The sequence below is a fragment of the Coenobita brevimanus genome, chromosome 100 (assembly GCF_032717465.1).
Source record: "Coenobita brevimanus isolate Jiangsu-jjx chromosome 100, ASM3271746v2, whole genome shotgun sequence".
Classification (NCBI taxonomy): domain Eukaryota; kingdom Metazoa; phylum Arthropoda; class Malacostraca; order Decapoda; family Coenobitidae; genus Coenobita; species Coenobita brevimanus.
The window spans coordinates 32,438,708-32,453,772 of record NC_137053.1 but is presented as its reverse complement, the minus strand read 5'-3'; the positions used below and the strand labels follow the sequence as shown (position 1 = coordinate 32,453,772).

The following is a 15,065-nucleotide window of genomic DNA, read 5'->3' as shown; positions in this document are numbered from 1 at the left end:
GATCGAAAGCCTTTGAGATGTCAAGTGCAATGGCAAAGCTTTCGCCAAAGTCCCAAAAGGAGGATGACCAGGAGTCCGAAAGGTAGGTGAGATCATCACCAGTGGAGCGTCCCTGACAGAACCCATACTGACGATCGGAAAGAAGGTTGTGATAGGAAAGATGCCTTAAAATTTTTCTATTGCGAATTGACTCGAAAACTTTTGAAATACAGGACATTAAAGCAATTGGACGATAGTTGGAGGGTTGGGAGTGGTCACTCTTCTTTGGGACTGGCTGAATGAGAGCAAACTTCCACCAAGAAGGAAAGGTACAAGTTGACAGACAAAGGCGAAAGAGTTTACCTAGGCAGGGTGTAAGCATAGAAGCACAGTTCTTGAGAACAACAGGAGGGACCCCATCAGGCCCATATCCCTTGTTAGTACTGAGGCCAGTGATGGCAGAAAATACATCAACTGAAGAAATTTTAATGTCAGCCATGAGGAAGTCAGAGGGGGGAAATGATGGAGGAACAGCACCGGAATCGTCTAAGATGGAATTGGAGGAGAAAGTCTGTGCGAAGAGATCTGCTTTATCAGTAGAAGAAATAGCTTCAGAACCATCAGAGTAGAAAAGAGGAGGGAAGGATGATGAGGTAAAGTTGTTAGAAAGATTTTTGGCAAGGTGCCAGAAGGAGCGGGAAGAATTCGAGTTGGAGAGTTGAGAGCATTTAGTATGGATGAAATTATTTTTAGTAGAGCGAAGAACAGACTTAGCATGATTCCGGGCAGAAAGGTAAAGATGATGTGATTCAGGGGTGGGTTGGTTCCGGTACCTTTTGTAGGCCCTCTCCTCGTTGCGGACAGCATTAGAACAAGCGTGATTAAACCAAGGCTTCCTTGCGTTAGTCAAAGGATATGAGAAAGGAATGTATGCTTCCATGCCCGAGAGAATAACCTCCATAATGCGCAAAGCACACTCAGATGGCTCACGGCCATGGAAGCAATAATCATTCCAGGGAAAATCAAAGAAGTACTGCCTGAGGGCCTCCCAGTCTGCGGCTCCAAAATGCCACAGACGACGTTTCCCTGGAGGGTCCACAGGCCGTTCCGGAGTGATAGGACAGGTTAAGGTAATAGGGTTGTGATCGGAGGAGCCCAACGGAGAGAAAAGATTAACAGAGTAAGCAGAAGGATTAGTTGTGAGGAAGAGGTCAAGTATGTTGGAGCTCTCTCCAAGGCGGTCAGGGATACGGGTAGGGTGCTGTACAAGCTGCTCTAGGTCATTAAGGATAGAAAAGATGTAGGCTTGTTCACCAGGTGGATCCATGAAAGGAGAGGAGAGCCAACAGTTATGCGAACAGTTACGCAAGTTTGTTTGCTGATGGTGCTAAGATTTTGAGGAGAGTAGAAGTCGAGGAAGACTGTAAAATGCTGCAGGAAGACCTAAATAGGATCCAAGGTTGAAGCCAGATGTGGGAAATGAAATTTGATGCATAAAAAGGTAAGATATTGGAAATGGATAAAAGGGTCAAGAGGCCATCACTGACTTATATGATGGGTAATGAACCAGTCAAAAAAATGAGAGAAGAGAAAGATTTGGGAGTGCTGGTCCAGGATAGTTTGTCACCGGAAAAACACATTAATAAGATAGTTAGAGACGCGTACAATCTCTTGACTAACATACGAGTGGCATTCCATTACATGGATGAGGAAATGAAAAAATTGATAGTAGCCATGATCCGCCCCAGGTTGGAATATGCGACAGTAGTGTGGTCCCCACACAAGAAGAAAGACATAAATAAGATCGAGAGAATACAAAGAACAGCAGCCAAGATGGTCACCAGCCTGGCAGATCTGTCCTACGGAGAGAGGCTGGAACAGCTGGACCTGCCTACGCTAAAAGAAAGGAGAGAAAGGGGAAACTTGATTGCAGTGTTCAGGGCCGTGATGAGAATAGATAAAATTGATAAAAATTATCTGTTTGTGTGGGATGGGAGAGTAACAAGAGGACTTGGAATGAAACTGAAAAAGCCAAGTTGTTTGAAGGATATCAAGAAATACAGCTTTCCATATAGATGCATAGACCTGTGGAACAGCCTGGACAAAGAGATCGTCCAGTCTAAAAACTTAAACAAGTTCAAAGCAAAATTTAACTTAATGAGAAAAAGAGACGGGACCCCATGAGCTGAGCTCATTTCCTGTATATCACAACTAGGTAAATACAACTAGGTAAATACACACACGCACACACACGACTTGCTGGAAAACACACACACACACACACACACACACACACACACACACACAGACGTCCGACATCGGCGCACCGTACCGAACCAACACGGCCAGTGGCATTACGTAAATTAGTATCTTTGTATGAGTCAAGCTCTGTACCAGGTTAGACTAAATGATTTTTCATTATTAAAAAGAAAAAAATAATAAGTTTAAACAAGACTTGTTCAAACAAAAGAAAGAAGAACCAAGAGTTAAAAATGCACTGAGTCAGCTGGGTTTGTTTAGACTACAGCAACACGGGGAAAGTGTACATACTCTGTAAGTACATACTATGTAAGTACATACTCTGTTATTTTAGTATTGCAAAATGGATACATACTTTAGTAAACCAAATTTGGAAAAGAAAAGGATAAAAGTAAAAAGCAAAATGATGATTTCTACCAAGAACTGGTTGAAGTGGAGACTCACAATAGACTGGTTGAACGTGTACACAAACTAGAAGTGGCTTTCAGAAATGAAATTGATGAAATAAAGAAGCAAATGCACTTGCAAAAGGAAGAGATAGAAAAACTAGGAAGGGAGGCCAATAAGAAAGACAACCATCAGTGAACTAACAGTGGAATTGAGTACGCTTAGGAAGAAAGTGAGTGAAATGGCAAGTACAGTAGTCAATCACGAGAGTGTTATGGAAGAGTTCAAAAATGACACAGAGACAATTAGGCAAGCAGGCAGTCTTATGGACCATAGCAGTGATATTGAGGAGAAGATAACACAGGTGAATGAAGCTGTGCAAAGCTACAAAAATGATGTAGAAACCATGTATGCTGAAATGGTGAAAGTAAAGAAGGACTTAGAAACAAGGGTGGAGGAAAAAAGCATTAAAAAGGAAGTAAAAAGAATAATCCAAAACAATCCAAAGTTAGTCAGAGATTCAGTAGAGATAAACAAATCTGTAGTAATCACTGGTATAGAAGAGGAAGAAATAAAAAACAAGATCACAAGAGACAAAAAGGAGATGGCAAATGTAATGAGCTTACTGAAAGAAGTATCAGAGGAAATCTGTAGTAAAGACATAGAGGAACACAAAAGGTTAGGGAAATATGAGAAAAGCAAGACAAGACCTCTAAAGGTGACTTTCCAAAGTGTAAACACTGTGGAAGAGATACTAAAAAATGCAAAGAATCTTATGGAAAAAGAGGAGTTCAAAAATGTATGGATAAAAAGGTGCCTAACACAAGAGGAACTGGAATTACTAAAAGAGAAAAGGGAGGAAGCAAAAACAAAAATGAGATCAGAAGAGAAGAAGAAATTTTTTTTACAAAGTAATAGGATTGCAGGTACGAAAGTGGTACACAAACAGGATGGAAGAAAAAGGAGGAAGGTAGTAGAACCATGTCATGACAAGTATATAAACAAGATGATAAAGTTGATGTACTCAAATGTGGATGGAATGGTATCTAAATTACTAGAGATGAATGATTATGTCAGAGAAAACGAACCACAAATAATATGCCTAACTGAAACAAAATTAATACCAAGGATATCCAATGACATACTAAACTTAGAGGAATACAATATATGGAGAAGAGACAGAAATTTAAAAAAAGGAGGAGGAATTATAATATTAACTAAGAAAACTCTAAAAGTCAAGGAAATAAAACTAGATATACCATCACAAGTAGAACTGATTGCAGTAGAGATCAACACATCTGAAGGTAAAGTTATTGTAGCCAATTTGTACATGCCACCCAGATCAAACACATGGGAAAGAGACGAATATGAGGACCTGGCAGAGAGTACAGTTCAGAGTATAAGATCATTACTACATGAAATGGAAGAGAAATCGGAAAGAATTATACTAACTGGGGATTTCAATACAAATATAAATTGGAATACTCTAGATATAATTAGCCAAGAAAGCTGTTGGGACCAAAAGCTCCTGGATCTCGTACAAGAGTTTTTCCTAACGCAACATGTGAGGGAAACCACCAGAAAAAGAGGACTTGATGTACCTTCAGTGCGAGATCTAATATTTACTAGGCAAGAAAATGATATTGACAGTTTAATATGTCACCCTCCACTCGGCAAAAGCGATCATGCAGTACTAAATTATAACTCCAAGATAGCATATGACATAGTAAACAGCAGTGACAGTTACAAAAAGAGCCTAAACTATAAAAAGGGAAATTATCAAGACCTAAAGAAGTATTTCTTAGAAGTTGATTGGGAAAATGAGCTTAGAGGACAAGATTTACATGCTGTATATAAAAAATTCTGTGGATTTTATGAAATAGGAGTCCAGAAGTACATCCCACAGCACAAAGAAGCAGATAAGAAAATACAGAAATGGTTCAATACAGAATGTAAAAAATCAAAAGAAAGAAGAGATTTGTTGTGGAATAGATACAGAAGACACAATAGTGAAAGGGCGTATAATAATTACAAACAGGCAAGAAACGACTATACAAGAATAAGGAGGGAAGCCCGAAAACAGTTTGAGGGGGATATAAATAAAAGTAGTGATCAACCAAAGCTGTTTTACAGCTATATCAGAAGCAAAACCAAAGTAAAAGATATAATACAATCCATTACGGATGAGGGAATCACTTATACACAAGAGAAAGATATCTGTGAAGCACTAAATAAGAATTTCCAATTAGTTTTTACGGAAGAAAAAAATTTTGAGAGGGACTATGTGGAACACGCATGTCCACACATACTACCAGATATACAAATAGCAGAAAAAGTAATACAGGAGGAGTTAAGTAGATTAGACAGAGGAAAAGCAAGTGGTCTTGATGAAATTTCATGTTGGGTATTACAAGAATGTGCAAAGGAGTCAAGTAAACCATTATTTTTAATTTTCAAGAAATCCTTGAGTCAAGGTAAACTACCTGATATTTGGAAAAAAGCAAATATTGTCCCCTTATTCAAGAAAGGAAATAGACAAAATCCACTCAACTACCGACCAGTATCACTGACCAGTGTTGTAAGCAAGGTATTAGAAAAACTTATAAGAAAAGCTTGGGTAAATCATCTAGAAGAACACAGTATGATAACAGAAAGACAGTTTGGTTTCAGTAAAGGAAAATCATGTGTTACTAATCTGTTGAGCTACTATGACAGAGTAACAAACACAATACAGGAAAGGGAAGGATGGGTGGACAGTATCTATTTAGATTTCAAGAATGCTTTTGACACAGTACCACACCAAAGACTTTTATGGAAACTGTACCATCAAGGAGGAATTCGAGGCAAACTGTTTTGTTGGATGCAAGACTTTCTCATAAAAAGAGAAATGAGGACAGTACTAAGAGGAAACTACTCATCATGGAAAGAAATAACTAGTGGAGTACCACAGGGTTCAGTGCTGGCACCAATCATGTTTTTAGTGTATATAAATGATATAAACATTAACACTGGAAATAAGAGCTATCTGAATAGGTTTGCAGATGGTGCAAAAATACAAAGGAGAATTACTAACACAGACTCTTGTAAAGAGCTACAAGAAGAATTAAATAAACTTCATGAATGGAGTAGTACATGGCAAATGGAATTCAGTGTGGACAAGTGTCATGTAATCAAGTTTGGTAAAAGTGGAAAAAGACCTGATTGGGATTATAAGTTAGGAAATAAAACCCTATACACATCAGAAAGAGAGAAAGACCTAGGTGTGATTATCAATAACAGACTATCTCCGGCTGACCACATCAGCGAGAAGGTACGGAACATGTATACACTGCTTGCAAATATGAGAACAGCATTCACATACATAAATGAAGACATGCTAAGAAGGATAATAACATTGTTCATTAGACCAACCCTGGAATATGCATCAGTAGTCTGGAGTCCTCATCTCAAAAAGCACATAGACAAGATTGAAAAAGTTCAAAGGGCCACTACAAGCTGGATACCAAGCCTAAGGGACCTAAGCTACGAAGAAAGACTAAATAAACTGAATCTACCAACACTACGGGAGAGAAGGAAAAGAGGTGACATGATAATGCTATATAAGTGCATATCAGGGAAGGAGAAAATAGACATAAATGATTACTTAACATATGGAGAAACATCAGCAAGAGGACACTGCAAAAAACTGCATAAGAAGAGAGGTGATAAAGATGTAAGGAAATTCAGTTTCCCAAACAGAGCAATTGATCAATGGAATGCACTACCGAATGAAATAGTGTGTGCCAAAACAATTCACAAATTTAAGGATATGTACGATAAATATGGTTTAAGACACGGGACAGTACGAGCTTGACTCATTCCTGTAAGGATACAATTAGGTAAGGTAGGTAAGAACACACACACACACACACACACACACACACACACACACACACACACACACACACACACACACACACACAGGGCTACTGTGTGTGTGTGTGTGTGTGTGGTATACTGTAGTATATTATATATGTATACAGTAATCCTTCTTAATATCCGAACGCCTAATATCCAAACATCCCCACTAATTGGACATAATCGTCCTAAAAAAATTAATTGCCAGTCGCCATGTATCCCAGACGGGGTGGCCAATGGCTTAGAGTTAATTGTTTTACAGGGAGGGGCACTAATCCTCCACCAACCCCACTTGACACGTAGGGATGCCAAGAGCATCTGGTGTTCCCAGGCGGTCACCCATCCAAGTACTAACCAGACCCAACGTTGCTTAACTTCGCTGATCGGACGGGAAGCGGTGTACTCAACGTGGTATGGCCGTTGGCTGAGATCCAATATTCCCAAAATAGGCCAAAAACCACAAAAAATTATAAAAAATCTGACTTTTTTCCCACCCATAATTTGAAATTGCCGCCTGGCGCCAAACAGCTGTTACACCATGGTCCCTTCACCCCTTCCTTCCTACCCCCTTCCCCTTCCCCTGTCAGGGTTGCCATTTGATATTTTTCATTACCAAGTGTTTGCCAATTTGGTAATGAAAAATTCGTTTGGTAATGAGTCAGAATAATGCATTACCAAATGGATTTTTCACATGTATGAGGATACACAGGATGGAGATGGTGGATTGTTTGCTCTTTCTGATTAGTCTGCTACCCTACATAGTGTGAAAATAATCAACATGGTGTTAATTATAAGAAGAGTAATTACATGTATTTCCACTTGTATATATAATTAGTGAAGAATAAATGCTAGCTTTACGAATTTGGTAATGAAAAGTTAAATTTGGTAATGAAAGTTGAGGAGATTGGTAATGTGGCCGTTGCGATCTGGCAACTCTGTTACCCCGCCATCATCAACAGTCACAGCCTAACTCCGATGGAGAACAGATGCTCATAGCAGTGCAAGCCACAGGTGCTTGTTTTTTGTGAATAAACTGCAATACCTCGCTACTAGAACACACAGGAATTTACAGTGTTGTGCAGTGTTAAGAAATTAGAATTTAGAGTGCAGAGGATTAACTGTGGACTGCAAACTGGCGGTTCAAACTAGTCCAGGAGCAAGGGACTTGCAAGTACCCAGAATGTTTAATATTGTATAAACTCACCTCTAAAACCTCATTTTATGTTTTTTTTGCATTTATTTCAGACTTTTATGTCCCTTACTGGTGTGATTTGGATCTTAAATACGTCTGTTACGTCGGATATTGGAGGGATTAATTATGTATATATATATATATATATATATATATATATATATAATATATATATATATATATATAATATAGATATATATATATATATACAGTAATCACTCCAATATCCGACATAAGAGAGCCATAGGTAGGTCCGGATATTGGTTCTGTCCGGATATTGGGCCCCAGCTTATGGACTTGTACTTATGGACCCTAACTCAGAGAAACACCTATACAACTCCCTCTGGACATGCATCGCACCTATTTAAGACCCAAATCACACCAATAAAGCACATAAGTGACTGAAATAAATGCAAAAGAAACATAAAATGAGGGTTTAGAAGTATGTTCATACATTAATAAACATTCTGGTACTTATGGACCCTAACCTAGCCTAACTCAGAAAAACACTTTGCTACTGCACATGCATAGCTCCTAACACCCTATTCATACCAATAAAGGACATTAAAGAGTGAAATGAGGTAAGTATAGTATGGAAAAAAGTACTGTATGAAACATTCTGCCTACTACAGCAAGTCCCTGGCCACCTCGATGAATAACCGCTTCCTCTCGGACTCTGACAGTAAGAAGGATTTCCTGTAGCACTTGCAGTACACTGTTCCTGAAGTCTTGCACTGAACTTAGTTAGTCACACACAGAAGTCCGTTCTCTTCATAGTGTGCACTCTTGTCTAAATAATGCTCTATTGTAACTTACTAAGTGTTGCACTTTAACTTTTCCCATTCTTATAATTTTCCAAAGGCAAAACAAACAAGGTTATTTACGTTAAATTTTTTTTCTATTGAGTCTTTTCTCTCACAACTGTAAATCCTTAACACAACACACTGTTTTTTTCACTGCACAACAGTCTAAATTCCCGTGTGGTCTAGTGGAGAAGTTCTTGCTGTTTATTCACTGTCAGAGTCCGAGAGTATCACTGGCAGGCGACATAGGGGTGCATCGCTGGGTTGTGGTGATGGCGTACCCACTGCAGATGACTCTGAAGACAGCCGCAAACTCACCTCGAGCGGTGACTCCACCGTGGCTGATGTGCTGGGCTGTGGCTCGGAGCATGAGGGCTTATCTTGGGGAGGCAACGGAGTGGAGCCAGGGCTGGGCACAGCGGGGGTCACGGGCCTGAAAAAACTGTCAATGGTTGATTGATGCAATGACCAACGATTCTGATAATTGATGATGTGCTGCCTGAAAGCACGCACTTCCTCCACGAGTCCCAAGGGCCCCATCTCCCTGTCGCAGTCCGGATGTTCTAGGTAGTCGAGGACGAACTCTAGATGTTCCTGGCGTGCGCTCAGCTTGGGGATGGCTGGAGTAGTGTCCTGCTGAGAGGAGTCTGCATCATTGTCGCCGTCATCATCAGAATCTTCAAGTTCGGTACTGACACCTGCCACCGAAGACGCGATCTCGATATCAGACAACGTCTGATACCCAGGATCGCCCTCGTCGTCATCCAACCACTCACGAACATCGTCCACATGTACATCATCGCCGTGCGTACGTAGCCGTGCATGGAAGTCATCCAAGTCAAATCCTAGAAAATAGTACTCCACATCCGTTCCGAGAAGCAGACGAGACCAACCATTTTCCAGAGTCTTCACAGGGACTTCCTTCCATGCAATAGCCCAGTTGTACAGCGCAGACTTGATGTTGTAGCGGCGAAGGTTTTCCAAAGTCCGCTTGCCTCGTGTGTCCCGTCCCTCCCTGCGCTCGTCCTCGTCCTCGAGAACAACCATCACCTCGTCCAGGAACTTCCGACGGTATAGGCGCTTTGTTACCACGATCACTCCTTGGTCCATTGGTTGGGTGAGAGCAGTCGTATTAGGTGGCAGAAACATGCACCTAATACGACCATTTTCAGCAACCAAGTCCTTGTCGCACGGGTGGGCAGGTGCATTGTCGAGGAGAAGGAGGGCCTTTACCTGGTCGTGCGGGATTCCCAGTGTCTTCGTCTGGTAATGGATGACCTTCTTGACGAAGTGACGGTGGAACCAGTCTTTGAAGATCACAGCTGTGAACCATGCCTTCAAAGAATGGTACCAGACTACAGGAAGGACATCCACCACCCCACGAAGGCACCGAGGGTGCTTTGCGCGGCCAACAACAACGGGCTTAAGCAGGTGCATACCATTAGCACTGGCGCAACACAAAGCAGATATCCGTTCCTTGGAGAGCTTGCGGCCAGGTACACGCTTCTCCGTCTCCTCGGCTAGAGTGTTCGTTGGCAGCGAGCGATAGAATAGGCCAGTTTCGTTTGCGTTGTAGACTTGGCTGAGAGTGAGGCCCTCCCTGTCGATCAAGCCCTTCACCTTGTGCCGAAACTCGTCAACTCCATCCTCGTTAGCGTCCAATGCTTTGCCATGTGCTTTACGGTTGGTAAGGCCATGGCGTATCTTGAACGCAAAGAGCCAACCCTCGGATGCCTTGAAGTCTAGGGTGTCGTGAAGCCTGGCGAACTTCTCAGCAGCAGCCTTCAGCTCTGTTCCACGTACCATCACACCAGCAGCACGTTGTTGTCGATACCAAATCAACGTCGATCGGTCGATTTCTGCAAACTTGGGGGTAAACATAACCTTCCTTTCCACGTTGCATTTGCTTCTCGACGAGAAGTCAGCCGTGTACTGCATGAGTTTGTCTCGGGATCTCTTGATATCGAACAAAGTAGACCGGGCCAGGTTAAACTCGCGGAGAATGCGGGAAGAAGACCACCCCGCATCTACTTTCTCGAATATCTCCCGTTTCTTCTCCAGAGTCAACACCATTCTCTTCCTTTTCTCAGGTGGCAGGGCTGTCATCACACACACTAAGAGGAGGCCCGAGAGCAGCAGGAGGCCCTGCAGCACGTAAGGCACCACCACAAAAGCGATCACGTGAGCAGCCATAACGACGAGTGTGCACTTGCGGCAAGAGACGGGTGGAAAGTGGGGAGGATGCAGCGGCGCTCTATCGGACGTCAGAGGAATGACGCGGCACAACAATGCTCTCCTGTGCCGCGCGCGGCAAGTTCAAATTACGAGCGGGAAAAAGTCGTCTTTTTTTTTGGGGGGGGGGGGGTTCGGACCATTTTGGGAATATTAGATCCCAGGATGATTATGTCCGGGTAGTGGGGATGTTCGGATATTGGGTGTCCGGATATTGGAGTGGTTACTGTATATATATATATATAGATATATATATATAAACACTATATATATATATATATATATATAAACACTATATATATATATATATATATATATATAAACACTATATATATATATATATATATATATATATATATCTTCATTCATTCATTCATTGCCAGACGCCATGTATCCCAAACGGGGTGGCCAACGGCTTAGAGTTAATTGTTTTACAGGGAGGGGCACTAATCCTCCACCAACCCCACTTGACACGTAGGGATGCCAACAGCATCTGGTGTTTCCAGGCGGTCACCCATCCAAGTACTAACCAGACCCAACGTTGCTTATATATGTATACATATATATATATATACTGTATATATATATATATATATACACATCATCAGCCGTTGAGGTCTACTGCGGGACCGGCCTATCCCTGCTGAAGCAGGGACGATACAGCCAATGTATCTTTACCCAGTGGCTTAGGCTGTCTGTTAGAGATTGTATGTAGGGTGTGAAGTGCTTGTGAGAGTGATTGTTGTGTTGTAGTTGCTTTGGATGTGTGTGTAGTCTGTGAACCAAGTGTAATTGGCCTGCCTTAAGTCGATTGGGTGCAAGCATACTAGTATGCGACATTGGTTCAACCTCAGCACCCCTTGTGTCTGCCGAAGTAGCAAGTGGCTTGGTGAACACTTCCCAAAGTTTGTACAACTCTGGCAGGAGGCGAACCCGTGCTCACCAGCGTGCAAAACGCACACTCTACCACTGTACCACAGAGGCTCCATATATATATATATATATATATATATATATATATATAGGAAGAGGATCACCAGGCAGAACACAAACATCGTGGCGAAGTTAGGGTGTTTATTTGCTGTCGTTTCAGAAAATACTTATTCCATCTTCAGAGCAAAATCTACAATCGAGAAGTATATACAGTTAAGATTTTTATATGTTATGATGATCAAAAGAAGACTAAAAACATGAAAGTACAAAAACGAAGCCTGTTAAAATACCGTGTTCTTAAACCAGTAAGTAATAAAATCTAAAATGAATGGGATAGAAGTAAGGAAGCAAAACGTATCTGTAAAATAGTAAGTGCAATATTGTAAAAAACTTACCTAGTGTGGAAAACAAAACAGTTCACAGGAAGCCATGTCACTGATCGAAGGGTTAAAACGATATTGGTACAAAGCTTCCATAATGGGAAGGTCCGCGTCATTGCTGCTACCACCAAGAACTGTAAAATGGGAATGAAAGGATGGTCTTTCTGTTGTGAGTGGTCCCGTATTGCTAAGTGTGATGGATTGGTGATTAACCTGCCTGTTCGAACTGAATGACCTAAGTGTTCATGGATTCGTGTCTTTAGATGTCATTTTGTTTTACCTATATATGCCATCCTACAACTGGCACACGTGAAGAGGTAAACAACAGATGCTTGTAAGTGTGAGGGAATGGTGTCTTTTACCTTGAAAAATCTCTGGATAGTTTTTCGGGTTTTAAATACAACCCTAAGTGACACTCGTGGGAAGTGTTCAGCTAGAAGTTTTTTAAGTTTGTTCCTCAGTGTGAAGCTAAGGGGTCCCTTGTATGTTATGGGAAAGTATATAATGTTTTTCGGAACAGTGATGACTTGGACCTTTGAAGCAGTAAAGAATTTATTATGGGTCTTACCAGTGTACATTTCAGTGAATCTTTGGGGGAAACCATTTTAAAACAACAAATCTTTAAAAAAATTAAGTTCCTTATCAAGGTGAAAATAATTCGAGCATAACTCATATGCTCTATGGGTGAGAGTGCTGACTCGGTTACGTTTATCGCTCAGTGGGAGGAATGAGGAAAATTTCATGCATAATCCAGTGAAGGTTGGCTTCCTGTATAAGGTAGTTTCAAAACTATTGTCCCTATGGAGAATATTGATATCTAAAAATGCTAAACTGTTATCACTTTCTAGGTCACAGGTCAACTTGATGTTGCCATGCTGAGAATTCAGATAACTTAGAAACAACAGGACATGGTCAGTAGATCTAAAAACCAAAAAGATGTCATCAACATAACGATGGTAAAACAAGGGTTTAAAATCAGTAGGACACTCAGCCAGCCAACGCTCTTCGTGGTAACACAGGAAAGCACTGGCTAGTGTCGGTCCTAAAGGTGATCCCATGGCAACACCATCACATTGTTTATATGCTTTATTGTCAAATAAAAATACGCTGTCCGTGGTTGCCAGTCCAGAAGTTTCTTAAACTGAGTAGAATCAAATCCATTACTGTTATGAGTACTGGAGAATAAACGATCCAAACAGATGTTGATAGTTTCAGCAACAGGAATGTTCGTAAAGAGAGACTTGATATCGAAACTGGCCATAACACAGTCACCGAAGGATTTATTTATCAGCTCTTTAGTAAAACTAAAAGAATCACTCACAGTATAATCATTGGTGGTAATAGGTGATAGCAATGGGACAAGAAATTTTGATAAGCCATAATTACACGTACCGATGGTAGAGGGGATGGGACGTAAAGGGACACCCTCTTTATGAATCCTGGGAAGGGCATAAAGTATGCCAGGTTTTGAACCACTTACATACAGTTGTGAAAAACAGTCACAAATGATGCTCTTACCCTTAAGTGTGCTTAAAAATGTGTTTATTTTATCTTCACACCTGAGTATTACTGTGAATAAGTCCTCCATTACAGGCACAAATTTTGTTTGATCACCTAAAATATCTAACATTTCTCCAAATACAAAACTTTGTTTAATAGTACCACACCATTGCCTTTGTCCAGTTTTGTAATAATAACATTTTTGTTCTGAGATAATGTTTTTAAAGCATTAAAGTCATCCTTGGTATACTGTATATATATATATATATATGCCATATGTATATACAGTATATATATACACTCAATCCTCGTAAATCGTGTGTTCATAAATCACGGACTCGTAAATCACGGCCAGGTGGCCGTCAGACTGCCGGCAACCTTAAATCACTGTTAAGTCACAAAAATCGTGGACCTAGGCACCCAAGTGGGCCTTTTCCGAGGAGAACCATAAACTGCGGCATTCAAACTGAAGATCGCGACCCAACGACCAATCATCACGCGTTCCTGGTGGCGTGTGTGCATACTAATGCCGCCATGTTGTTGTTGTTCTTGTCCCGCCAGTCCGCACACTACAGACTGTTGCCATGGAGTACGAGATTTACATGCCTTTTTTGTGCAACTTCCCTCCGCCTCCTACCTGCCATGGCCCCTCCCGATCCCCCGATGAAGCGCTCTAAGCAGTATGGCTTCAAGAATCTGCCGCAGTTGTTGTACAGTCAATGTTTGGAGCTCATTCGTCGTGTTGAGAGGGGAGAGAAGTTTTCAGAGCAGGCGAAAGAGTTTGGGAAGAACAAGTGCTGAGAGGTTCTAAGTTCTTCCCAACACCACCCACTCCATTCACTTAAGCAATTTCAACATAGGATTAAGGTGAGATCCCTTAACATTGCTTATTTCTATTTAATACAAGCACTGAATATTCCTAAATTTGTATATTTGTGTTTGATGGTGCCTAGATAGGTGTAAGTAGGGTGCTGTGGGGACAGGTTGGTCAAAGTCCAGACCCAAATTAATTTTTCACATAATAGTTATTATTCATAAATCATGGAATTCGTAAATCACGGCAGTGGTCCAGACCCAAATTGCCGTGATTTACGAGGACTGAGTGTATATACAGTAGAACCTCTCATTCGGACTATAAGGGGGGAAGGGTTGTCCGAATTAACAGATTGTCCGGACCATCAGGGTAATCTCCAGTTCATACCAAAAACTGTCTACATATGGTATGTTTGTTAATTATTAACATATGTGGCATATGTCAACCCTACGTAACTGCAAAAGGTGAAAGGATACTAAAATAACCAAACTAATCATGTGCGATAGTTTTGTATTGCATAATTTACAGGTAAGGCCATGACAAGAAACTAGCCTACATTTTAAATTGTAGCAAGTGACTAAGGCCTGTGTAGGCAAAAAAAAAAAAAAACTAATTAACTAATATTTGGAATTAAATAAATCTTATGTAGGCAAAAAATACATTGTCATCTTTGGCATATTGATAACGCC

General features: G+C 41.0%; 1 protein-coding gene and 1 non-coding gene across 2 annotated transcripts in view; one reads left to right on the top strand and one right to left on the bottom strand.

Annotated features, from left to right (window-relative positions):
• The window catches only part of LOC145414620 (uncharacterized), a 784,070-nt gene that overhangs the window by 169,846 nt on the left and 599,159 nt on the right, over positions 1–15,065 (top strand). The gene's annotated exons all lie outside the window — the stretch shown is intronic.
• On the bottom strand, positions 6,829–6,947 carry LOC145414783 (5S ribosomal RNA). The gene has a single exon (XR_013899937.1). It is a non-coding gene; the product is annotated as a 5S ribosomal RNA (ribosomal RNA).